Source organism: Myxine glutinosa, chromosome 4 (genome assembly GCF_964187855.1).
Source record: "Myxine glutinosa chromosome 4, kmMyxGlut1.1, whole genome shotgun sequence".
In the NCBI taxonomy this organism is placed as follows: Eukaryota; Metazoa; Chordata; class Myxini; order Myxiniformes; family Myxinidae; genus Myxine; species Myxine glutinosa.
Window position 1 is genome coordinate 149,146,008 of NC_136264.1, and position 11,606 is coordinate 149,157,613.

Consider the following 11,606-nt stretch of genomic DNA (forward strand, 5'->3'; position numbering starts at 1 on the left):
TTTACTAAAGGTTTTTACACCCTGGAAGACATGAATGTGTGGAAAAGGTTGAATATGCCAACAACCAATTTGACGTCTGGCTGGACCCGTACCATAACATGGCTGTTTTGTAAAGAATGGCCGTCATGTTGTCTGAGCAAAGGTAGGCCTGTATAACACAAACTTATGTTGGCAGAGCAGATAGGCATTTCTGCCAAGTGTCAACATCATGCTCGTCTTCTCTGCCAACATAACTCCATGTTATATAGGCCTATGTTTAAATCTTCCCAAACGGATGTTTGGGGAGTTGAAGCTCTTACATTTTCCATTCTCAATATTTGATTTGGGACAAATTTTTACCCACCCTAGCCATATCCCAGATCGTCATGACCACTCTTCCAATACATTGGATTTGTTCTTCACCTCCAATCCGTTGCGTTAGAGCAACACAATTTCACCTCCATTTGGTTATTCTGACCACAATCGTGTGAACATCACTTTACTCACCACCACTCCTTCTCCTCTGACTAAACGCCAGTATTGGCATTTCAATAGCGCTGACTGGATTAGACTTTTCTGATTTTCTGAAACTTATTTTCTGATTTTCCCTGGAAAGACTACTGCCTCTCCTGGGGTTCTGCCTCGATTTCTGCTGAACGTATAGCTGAAGTTATTGTTGCAGGAATGGAGGCTTATATCCCCTTCTCTTTCAAGTCTATCTCTCCTACCAAGTCTTGGTTCAATAATTCCTGATCTGCAGGCATTCGTGCAAGAGATGCAGCATATCGGACATGGAAAAACACTGCTTCCTCAGACTCAAATTCAGCTTTCATCTCTGCCAGAAATCATTGCAAACATGTTATTCGCGAGGCAAAGCATTCCTTTATCTAAAACAAATATGACAAACTCTCATTATCTTCCACTAATAGATCTTTCTGGTCCTAAGCTAAAAGTGTCACCAAAAACTTCTGTTGCTCTATCTTTCCTTCGCTTTTCTGTTCCGACGATATTATCTCTGTCTCTCCGTCTGATAAAGCAACTCTTTTCGGTTCTCTTTTTTCTTCTAATTCCACACTGCCATCTCCTTCTGATGCTCCCCGTGCCACTCCGACACCCCTTTGCAGCAAAGCATTGTTCGAATGGTGGAGAAAGCACCTGAATCAACTGCCAAACAGATTCAAGTTGACCTTCAGACACAAGGTACGACAGTTTCAGCTCGCACCATTTGTCGCCGACTCAATAAAAGGGGGTTCTATGGTAGGAGACACATGAGGACCCCACTGCTGAGAGAAAGAGAGAGACAAAAGAAAGCCCGACTGGAGTTTGCCAAAACACACATGAACAAGCCAAAATCCTTCTGGGAGAATGTCCAGTGGACAGATGAGACCAAATTCGAGCTTTTTGTAAAGCACATCATCTCTATGTTTACAGAAAACAAAATGAAGCCTTCAAAGAAAAGAACACCTTCACAACAGTCAAACATGAAGAAGGTTCAGTGATGTTTTGGGGTTGCTGTTGTTTTTTGGTTTTTTTATGCCTCTGGCACTGGGTGCCTTGAATGTGTACATGGCATCATTAAATCAGAAGATTACCGAGGCATTTTGGAGAGCAATGTTCAACCCAGTGTCAGAAAGCTGGATCTCCATCGAGGTTCATGGGTCTTGCAGCAGGATAATGACCCCAAACACACTTCAAAAAGCACCTAGGAATGGTTCAAGACAAAACGCTGGACTGTTCTGAAGTGGCCAGCAAGGAGTCCAGATCTAAATCCCATTGAACACCTGTGGGGAGATCTGAAAACAGCAGTTGGGAGAAGGCACCCTTCAAATCTGGGAGAACTGGAGCAGTTTGCACAAGAAGAGTGGGTGAAACTGTCAGTAGAGAGGTGTAAGAAGCTCATTCATGGCTAGAGGAAGCGCTTGACTGCCGTTATTTTGTCCAAAGGCCGTGCTACCAAATGTTAAGTCCAGGGTGTCAATAATTTTGTCAATTCCATTTTGTTTTTATTTTCTGATTTAAAAAGATATATTAATTCTGAATCAAAAACAAAGGTTCTGTAATATTAACAGTGAAATAAAGAGATGTGGAGATCAAATACTTTTGTCAATTTCAACTTAACTTTATATTTCATTGTTAGGTTTCAACCTAAGTGAAAGCCGCATGAAAACCCGCTTGGAGTTTGCAAAAAAGCACCAAAAGGACTCTCAGACTGTGAGAAACAAGATTCTGTGGGCTCTCATGTGTCTTTCACTGAGGAGAGGCTTCCGTCTGGCCACTCTGCCATAAAGCCCAGATCGGTGGAGTGTTTCAGTGATGGTTGTCCTGGAAGTTTCTCCCATCTCCACACAGGATCTCTGGACCACAGCCAGAATGACCATCGGGTTCTTGGTCACCTCTCTTACCAAGGCCCTTCTCCCCCGATTGCTCAGTTTGGCCGGGCGGCCAGCTCTAGGAAGTTTGGTTGTTCCAAACTTCTTCCATTTAAGAATTATGGAGGCCACTGTGCTCTTGGGAACCTTCAATGCAGCAGAGATTGTTTTTGTAGGCTTCCCCAGATCTGTTCCTCGACACAATCCTGTCTCTGAGCTCTGCAGGCAGTTCCTTCGATCTCATGGCTTGGTTTTTGCTCTGATATGCGTTGTCAGCTGTGAGACCTTATATAGACAGGTGTGTGCCTTTCCAAATTATGTCCAATCAATTGAATTTACCACAGGTGGACTCCAATCAAGGTGTGGAAACATCTCAAAGATGATCAAGAGAAATGGGAGGCACCTGAGCTAAATTTCAAGTGTCACAGCAAAGGGTCTGAATACTTATGTCAATGTGATATTTCAGTTTTTTCTTTTTAATAAATTTGCAAAACTTTCTAAAATCCTATTTTCTCTTTGTCATTATGGGGTATTGAGTGTAGATTGATGAGGGAAAAAATGAATTTAAACGATTTCAGCATAAGGCTGCAACACAACAAAATGTGAAAAAAGTGAAGGGGTCTGAATACTTTCTGAATGCACTGCATGTGCTTCAGCACTCGGCGGTCCCATTCTGTGAGCTTGCTGTTGTTGCTCCTCAACGTTTCCACTTCACAATAACAGCACTTACAGTTGACCGGGACAACTCCAGCAGGGCAGAAATGTGACGAACTGACTTGTTTGTAAAGGTGGCATCCTACGACGTTGCCATGTTGAAAGTCACTGAGCTCTTCAGTACGGCCCATTCTACTTATAATGTTTGTCTTTGGAGATTGCATGGCTGTGAGATTGATTTATATATATACACCTGTCAGCAACATGGGTGTGGCTGAAACAGCCGAATCCACTGAATAGAAGGGATGTCCGCATACTTTTGACCATGTAGTGGATATCATCTTTATGGGAAAGAAATAGTTTATTGCAGAAATCATGAAAAGAAACGTGTCGAGTTGACCGACCGGGAACGGGACGTAGCAGTACCTCTCTATTATACTTACTGAATATAACGTCTGGGTAGTATGTACATTACTAATGGACGTCTCTACACAACTAGTGGCATCGACGAAGTTGCAAGTGATGAAACAAACAGAAATTAAAAAAAAATAAAATGTCTTACCTGTCTGCATTTGAGCATTATATCTCCAAACCATTTACAGCATTATATCTAGAGGCGGGAGAGGGTGAACTTCGTGATGGGGGCACTGTGTAGGATTTGTGGCTGAAAAGTGTCGGTACAGCATCGTGTTTCAGCAATTTCCGAGCCTTGCTTTCCAGGTAGTGAGCCTGTTTTGCAACCTGTCATAGTGAGCCTGTCATAGGTTTTGCAACCACAAAGCACAATGTTGACAATCATTTCGTGGGTCAGGCATGCAATAAAACGACATGTGGGCAAATTTCGGTTTTATTTCTACCAACATCTCTCTGGCCTTGCCTCCCCCAGCTCTCTCTGGGCTCTGTCCCGTAAATATTCCTACAGGTCGCACAAGATCTGCCTGCAACCCTCTTATGGTTAAACTGCCAAAATCAAGACTCTCTGCTCACCTTCACTCCAAGACTCTCTGCTCATTCCTCTTTTCTCCCGCCTCTGGAACAAACTCCCTCACTCTCTTCAATCCCACTCCACCCTCCAAGTCTTTAAAACAGCTGTTCACCACCACCTCTTATCTTCCCCCATCCAAAACCTTGATTTTTTTCTACCCCCGCTAATTTCACCCTAATTCCACTTTTTTGAAATACCAACTTCTGTCCTGGAAGTCCTTGGTGTCCTTGTGTTTTATACTTCTCCCACCCCTTCCCATGCCTCCTCCCCCCAAGCCCTCTCCCTTCCACACATCTCCCTGCTCTCAAATGTTGTTTGTGTGCTTCCCCTTCTCTCCCCATCTTGTCTTCCGCTCCCTCTTTTTATATATTTTGTTTGTCTGGTTGATTTGTTTGTGAAGTAAATGTTAGCTCTTTCACGAGCCTCGATTCAGTATACAAAAAAAAAAAAAAAAAAAATCTCGATGTTTCGAACAGTTTAAAACTTGGGACATCGGCATCTTGAATGCTAGAATGACCTGTGATGAAACGCAGATGTACGCATCCGTCAATTGAGCTGCGCACTGGTGATATCACACAAATGGATGGAAGGTAGCTAATTTGCATAACGGAAGTGAAAATAGTCCGATTAAAAAAAAAAACGATTATTTGGCTTATTTTGCCCCCAAATTTTTTTGTGTGCTAATGCTTCAGGGATATCAGCCTCTTAAATATATTTCATTCATAGTGTTCCTTTGAGTTGAAAATCTATGAGATGGAAGCCTGGTATTGAACCTTGAAATCTCAAGCCCCTGTCAACCATTGAATTAACACGAGGTGGGTAGATTCAGCCTATCATCTTTCTGAATGAATGAATTAATGTCATCTTTCATATCTTTCTGAGATCGGCAAAATGAGTACCAGCCTAATGAAAAGAATAAGCTATTGGAATATCCTGCCTCGGAGTGGTGACCATCCAGGTGTGCCCAATAGCTTCGGAAACTGCTTTGGCAGCTCTATGCATATGAAGATGCAAAAGGAGTGGTCATCTTCTTCTATGAGATGCCCCCCTGAAACTATCAATGATATGACAACAAATCTGAAATTGCACAAACAATATTGGCCATGACACATGTGGAAAAGTTTATGGACCATGACCCTCCAGATACAAGGGGTGACCTGTAGTTTGTTTGTGGCCCAACATGAAAAACACCACACAACTGTTGCAACTGTAAGTGTTGCGAATGGAGATTGCTGATGGTTCCCGGTAGAGCCAACTCGCAATATTAGCCAATTGGTAGCACTTTAAACAAACATTTTGCTTTTTACCAAAAAGCAGATCATGGACACCAAAACGAAACACTTAATGCCTCTCTCTGGGAACCATAAACAGACCAACCAATATACTTGTGAATCTACAAATTTGCAAGTAACAGTTTAGAAAAAAATTAAATAATGGCCAACTTAAATGATGAGAAAATGGAAAAACAGAATTATTTTTTTTAATGAAAAAATTAATAATTAAATAATTGTAAATTAAATAATTGATTATTGCAGGAAAAATGAATAGACGATTGAAAGATGAAATAATTATGAACATATTCTTCAAAAAGTAGGACACCATGACAAATTACAATGCCTCCCTCTGGGAACCATAACGATAGAATTCATAGAACACCTCACCCCATGGTCTTGAAAAAAAGGACATGGGAATGGTCTATTAAACTGTAGCTTTGCGTTTCCAGGCATGATCTACATTTCATGAAAAAAAAAATCCCTTTTTAACGCCATTTTCCCTGCTAGAGCGGGGGTCAGTCTTGCAGGCCCCATGACAATCATCATGGTTCCCTTTTTGAGGCAATTTTTTTTTATGGCCAGATGACTTCCTGACACCAACCCTTGAGTCGCCTCTTACGACATGCAGGGATCCGGTGTACCTATTCTAAACCAGGGGCACACACCGGCAGATTCATCCCAGTAAGCTGGTCCTCAATTTTCCGCCCTAGGAAGGATGACAGGCTGCGTCAACCCTCCTGGCGTTAATTCAACGATCGACCAGGATTCGAACTCAGGATCCTAAGATCCCAAGCCGGCACCCTAACCGCTAAGCCAACACCAGGCGCACGATCTACATTTCATACGAGTCGCAATGTTGTTTGAATCTCAATGTTCCCCAACGCTGAGAGCGAGGGGCAAATTTGATTGCAGATGGTGTAATATTTCGGCCAATTACTGCTAAATTGGAGGTTTTTGAAATTGCCCACCAGGTGTAGTCTATGACGTCAAAAAACTAATTTTCTAGTTTGGAATGTTTTGAAATTTGTTTGACTGCTAGACAGACTAAAATACTCCTCTGTGCACATGCACACTCGGGCCGACATTGCAAACAATTTGCCAAATTCAGAGCCAAAGTACTACTGAAGTGCAGGTTCACAATCCAATTCATGTTCTGCAGCATTCAAAATATAAAATTCAACTGAAATTATGTATGGTAGTTCCTCGATCATAGACTGACATGATCATAGAATTTCATCATGCAACCGCTGTAGTTCATCAGAATAATATTCCTTGTTAACAGTATTTCCCTTTTCTAATAAGTCCACCATTATCACACCATACAACACAACATGCATTTTAAAGGCCATTTTCCCTGCTAGAGCGGAGGTTAGCCTTGCGGTCCCCATGACAATCTTCTCCATTTTGCCCTATTTTCTGCATCTCTCCTTGTTAACCCCCTTGCCCACATTTCTTCTTCCACCATCTTTAGCCAAGTCTTTTTCGGTCTTCCCCGTCCTCTGCTTCCTTCTACATTCATTTCCATCACTCTTCTCAACCAGTCACTTTCATCCTTCCTCAACACATGACCAAACCATCTCAACCTGTTCCTCTTCACAGCATCAATCACAGGCTCTATTCCCATCATCTTTCGCAATTCATCATTTGTCTTCCTCTCTCTCAACGATACTCCACACATCCACCGAACCATTCGCATTTCCACCCTTTCCAACCTTCGTTGCTGCTCTATGTTCATTACCCATGTCTCGCTCCCATAAATCTTAACACTTCTCACACATGCAGCATACACCTTTCCCTTCAGCTTCAACGACACTCCCCTCATCATCAGCACGCCACCCAGTTCCCGAAACTTCTTCCATGCACATCTCACTCGAGCAACCGTTGCCGAGTCTGATCCACCTTCTCCATTCAGCATGTCTCCGAGGTAGCAAAATGTTTTCACACCTTCCAGCTTCACGCCGTCTCCAAGATCCAACTCAACATTTCCTCCATCTGCAGCTCCCTCTGTGCACACCTTACATTTGAATGTAGCTGCCACACTGGTTAATGACCCTCTCAGACCACTACATTTTTGATGAACCCACTCAGCGCACATTGTACATTGAATGGAGTTCACTCCGACACCCTTCCTACACACAGCACAGGGCCACTTCCCAGTTCTTTCCACCTCACCACATGCTTTACCACTTGCCATCACCTTCGTCTTTCCGATATTCACCTTCAGACCTTTTGTCTCCATACATTCCTTCCACGTGTTCATCTTTTCCTTCAGTCCATCCATACTTTCCGCAATCAACACCACATCATCTGCATACAACAACTCCCACGGTAAACCCTCCTTTACAGCTACAAATAGTAGTGGACTTAGTACCGACCCCTGATGCATTCCCACCTTCACCTCAAAGTCACCACTGTTCCCGTCCTTCGTCCTTACAGCTGTGCGCGCTCTTTTGTACATTGCCATCACAACTCTGATCAACCATTCCTCCACTCCTAACTTCCTCAATGCCCATGTCAATACTTTGCGTGGTACCCTATCGAATGCTTTCTCCAGATCAACAAACCCAATAAACAACTTCTTCCTCTTCTCCATGTACTTCTCCTGCAACTGCCTCACAATGAAAAGCGCATCTGTCGTTCCTCTTCCTGGCATGAATCCAAACTGCATTTCGTCGATCTTCACTTTCTTCCTTATCCTCCTCTCCAACATCCTTTCCAATACCTTCATTCCATGCTCCAATAACTTTATCGCTCAGTCCGAGCCACACTCCAGAGGGTCACCTTTCCCCTTGTCTAGAGGGATGAGGGTACTCAGTTCCCAATCCACTGGAATGCGGCCTTCTTTCACCACCAGATTACAGATCTCTGTCATTCTCTTCACACCCCAACTTCCTGCTGCCTTCAACATATCTCCCACAACTCCCGTCGGCCCTCCCGCTTTTCTACCCTTCATTGCTTTTATCGCTTCCTCAACTTCCTTCTCAGTTATCTTCTCTGCCGGTCCTAAAACAGGGTTACTCCCTATGTTGCCATCCCATTCATTCTCTGTATTCAACAGCATTTCCATATATCTTTTCCATCTTCCTTTCATTCCATCTGGGTCGACAACGATTTGTCCCACTTCATCCTTCAAGCAACTCACCCCCATCACATCACACCTCTCTTTCGCTATCTGCTTTGCAATCCTGAATACTGCTTTCTGACCCTCTTCCGAATCCAAGCGTTCTCCGAACATTTTCCTACATGCCTCCTGCGCCTTTGATACCTCTTTCTTTGCAGCCTTCCTGGCTGCCTTATAACTTTCATGCTCTGCTGTTTCTGCTCCCGTACCCTTCGCCTTCTGCCACTCCTTGAACTTCTTCCTCTTCTCGTCAATCCTCTTTCCAACTTCATCATCCCACCACCATGTTTCCGAGTGCCTCGGTGGTCCTTTTGTCCATCCACATACCTCACCAACGGCTCCCAACAGACAGGCTTTCATTGACATCCAACCACTTTCAAGCTCAACCACATCATCCTCGACCCTACTCAGCCTCTCTTTTAATGCCTCCCTTACTGTCACCTCTTTCAACCTCCACACCTTCATTCTCGGTTGGTACTTCACCCGCCGAGCTCTCCTCGCACCTTTCACCCTTACGTCGCAGACAACCAAGTGGTGCTGTGAAACAGCCTCCTCCCCCGGGATCACCTTTGTGTCCCGGAGGTGCCCCCTATCTCGCCTACGCACCATCAGGTAAACGGTTGTCGTCGACCCACCTGACGTGTATGTAACAAGCTTATTATCCTCTTTCTGGAACTGAGTATTACAAATCAACAAATCAGCTCCATCAGCAAACTCCAAAATCCTTTCACCTTCTCCATTTCTCACACCATATCCGTAACCCCCATGAACTCCATCAAAACCATCCATACTCCTTCCCACATGTCCATTTAGGTCTCCTCCTACCACAACAACTTCCTCATCTTTCACATTTTCCATCAGCTTCTCTACCGCACACCAGAACTTGTCCTTCTCTTCATCGCTTCGACCAACCTGCGGAGCATATCCCGAGATGACGTTCACCAAGAGCTTTCCAATCATCATTTTCACCATCATCAACCTATCACTCACTCTAGTCACACTCACCACACTGTCTAGAAACTCCTCAGAAAACAGGACACCAACACCATTCACGCCCTCCGGGCACCCTTGCCACACAAACTTGTATTTCTGTCCCTGCCTACCCTTCACCATTCTCACACCACTTCCCTTCCATCTCGTCTCTTGCACACAACATATGTCCACTCTTCTTCTGACCAATACTTCCACCACTTCTCCTGATCTCCCTGTCATTGTCGCGACATTCCATGTCCCAAACCTCAGAAACCGATCTCCACTTCGGGCTGTACCCTGCCCATATGTAGTTGTAATTGTCATGGTTCCCTTTTTGAGGCAATGTTTTTATGGCCGGATGCCCTTCCTGACGCCAACCCTCTTAGTCGTCTCTTACGACACGCAGGGATACGGTGTACCTATTCTTATCCAGGGTACACACCGGGAGGGTACACATCCAGGTACACATCACACCATCACAATCCCAAAACACAATGGCCATTACTTTTCCAGCTGATGTCCTCTTGAACACTTGAGAGGGTGGGGACTGTTTCCCCTGCAGCCTCCATTGCTTTGTCTCAGGATCAAAGTGGTGAACTCATGTCTCATTCTGTGTGGCAATCCGTTGGAGGAAGTCGTCTGGATAAGCATGAAAACAGTCCACAGCTCGTTGCTCTCTAAAATGGAATTTACACTTTGTGGGGGGAAAAAAACTGTTGTATTTGAGCAGATCATTTGTTTTTCAAAGCACACTGCAACCCATGTGCACATTTTATTACATGGGGGGGGGGGGGGGGGGAAGATGTGGGCAGCCCAGCACTGCCCCCCCCCCCCAAGTATTTAGGTACTAAAAGGTGCTGTGACAGCACTTGGGATAACCCCATGGTGTAGGTTGGCACCCCATTGAGACCACAAACCAGGAGAACAAACGCAACCCTTAAAGTCACGACTGTCCAGCAATGTTGGAACAAAATATGAACACAACATCACTTCACTTAAACAAAGACAATGAAGCAGTTTTGCATCCAAATCCTCAATCATGCTACAGTCATCTGGGTTTGAACCCGATATTAACCTCCTGTAAGAGCCATAGAATGAAAAAACTAGCACGACACTGACATAATCTGATATGCCTCCACCCACATTATTAAATCATTACAATACTTGTACCAAATTTGATTTAAATCCATTCAGCTGTTCTCAAGTTATCACAATTCGAACTGACATGACCTTTGACCTCAAAATATAATCATTTAACCTTTACATCATTATACATATCTGTACCAAGTTTGAATATAGATCACTTCAGCCGTTCTCAAGTTATAGGCATATTACAGACTTTGACCTCTTGACCCCAAAATCTAATCAGTTTATCTTTACAGCATTCTACATAATTGTACCAAACTAGGGCATGCCCGTACTATATATATATCTAAAATTATATTCCCCCCCCCCCCCTCTATTTACATGAAATGGTTTGGTCCATTCGCAAAGCCAAAGCGAACGGCTTGCGAGTACGGTGACAATCCCCCCCCTCTATTTACATGAAATGGTTTGGTCCATTCGCAAAGCCAAAGCGAACGGCTTGCGAGTACGGTGACAATCCCCCTCCTCTATTTACATGAAATGGTTTGGTCCATTCGCAAAGCCAAAGCGAACGGCTTGCGGAGTTTGGTAAATAAATCGCCATAGCTCGGTAACTACTTGTCCGATTAATATGAAATCTTGAAAAGGCACATCCTCAGGTCCCCAGCAATATACCTGGCAAGTTTCAAGTATATCGGACCCGTGGTTGTCGAGAAACAGCGGTCACAGACACACACACACACACACACACACACACACACACACACACACACACACACACACACACACACACACACACACACACACACACACACACACACACACACACACACACACACACACACACACACACACAGCTGGAATTATAGATAGATTAGGGCAGAATCCCATCACTGGTTCACAAGTTATCGCGGTAACAGGATTTTTTTTTACCTAACATGACCTCTAACCTTTGGCCTTTGACCTCGTGACCCCAAAATCTAATCAGTTCATATTTACCTCATTATACATACCTGCACCAAGTTTGACTCAGATCCCTTCAGCCGTTCTCAAGTTATCGCGGTAACGAAAACATATCATGGATAAACGGACAGACGGACAACCTGAAAACGTAATGCCTCCGGCAACTTAGTCGGTGAAGGCATAAAAACAAATACAAGCTCACA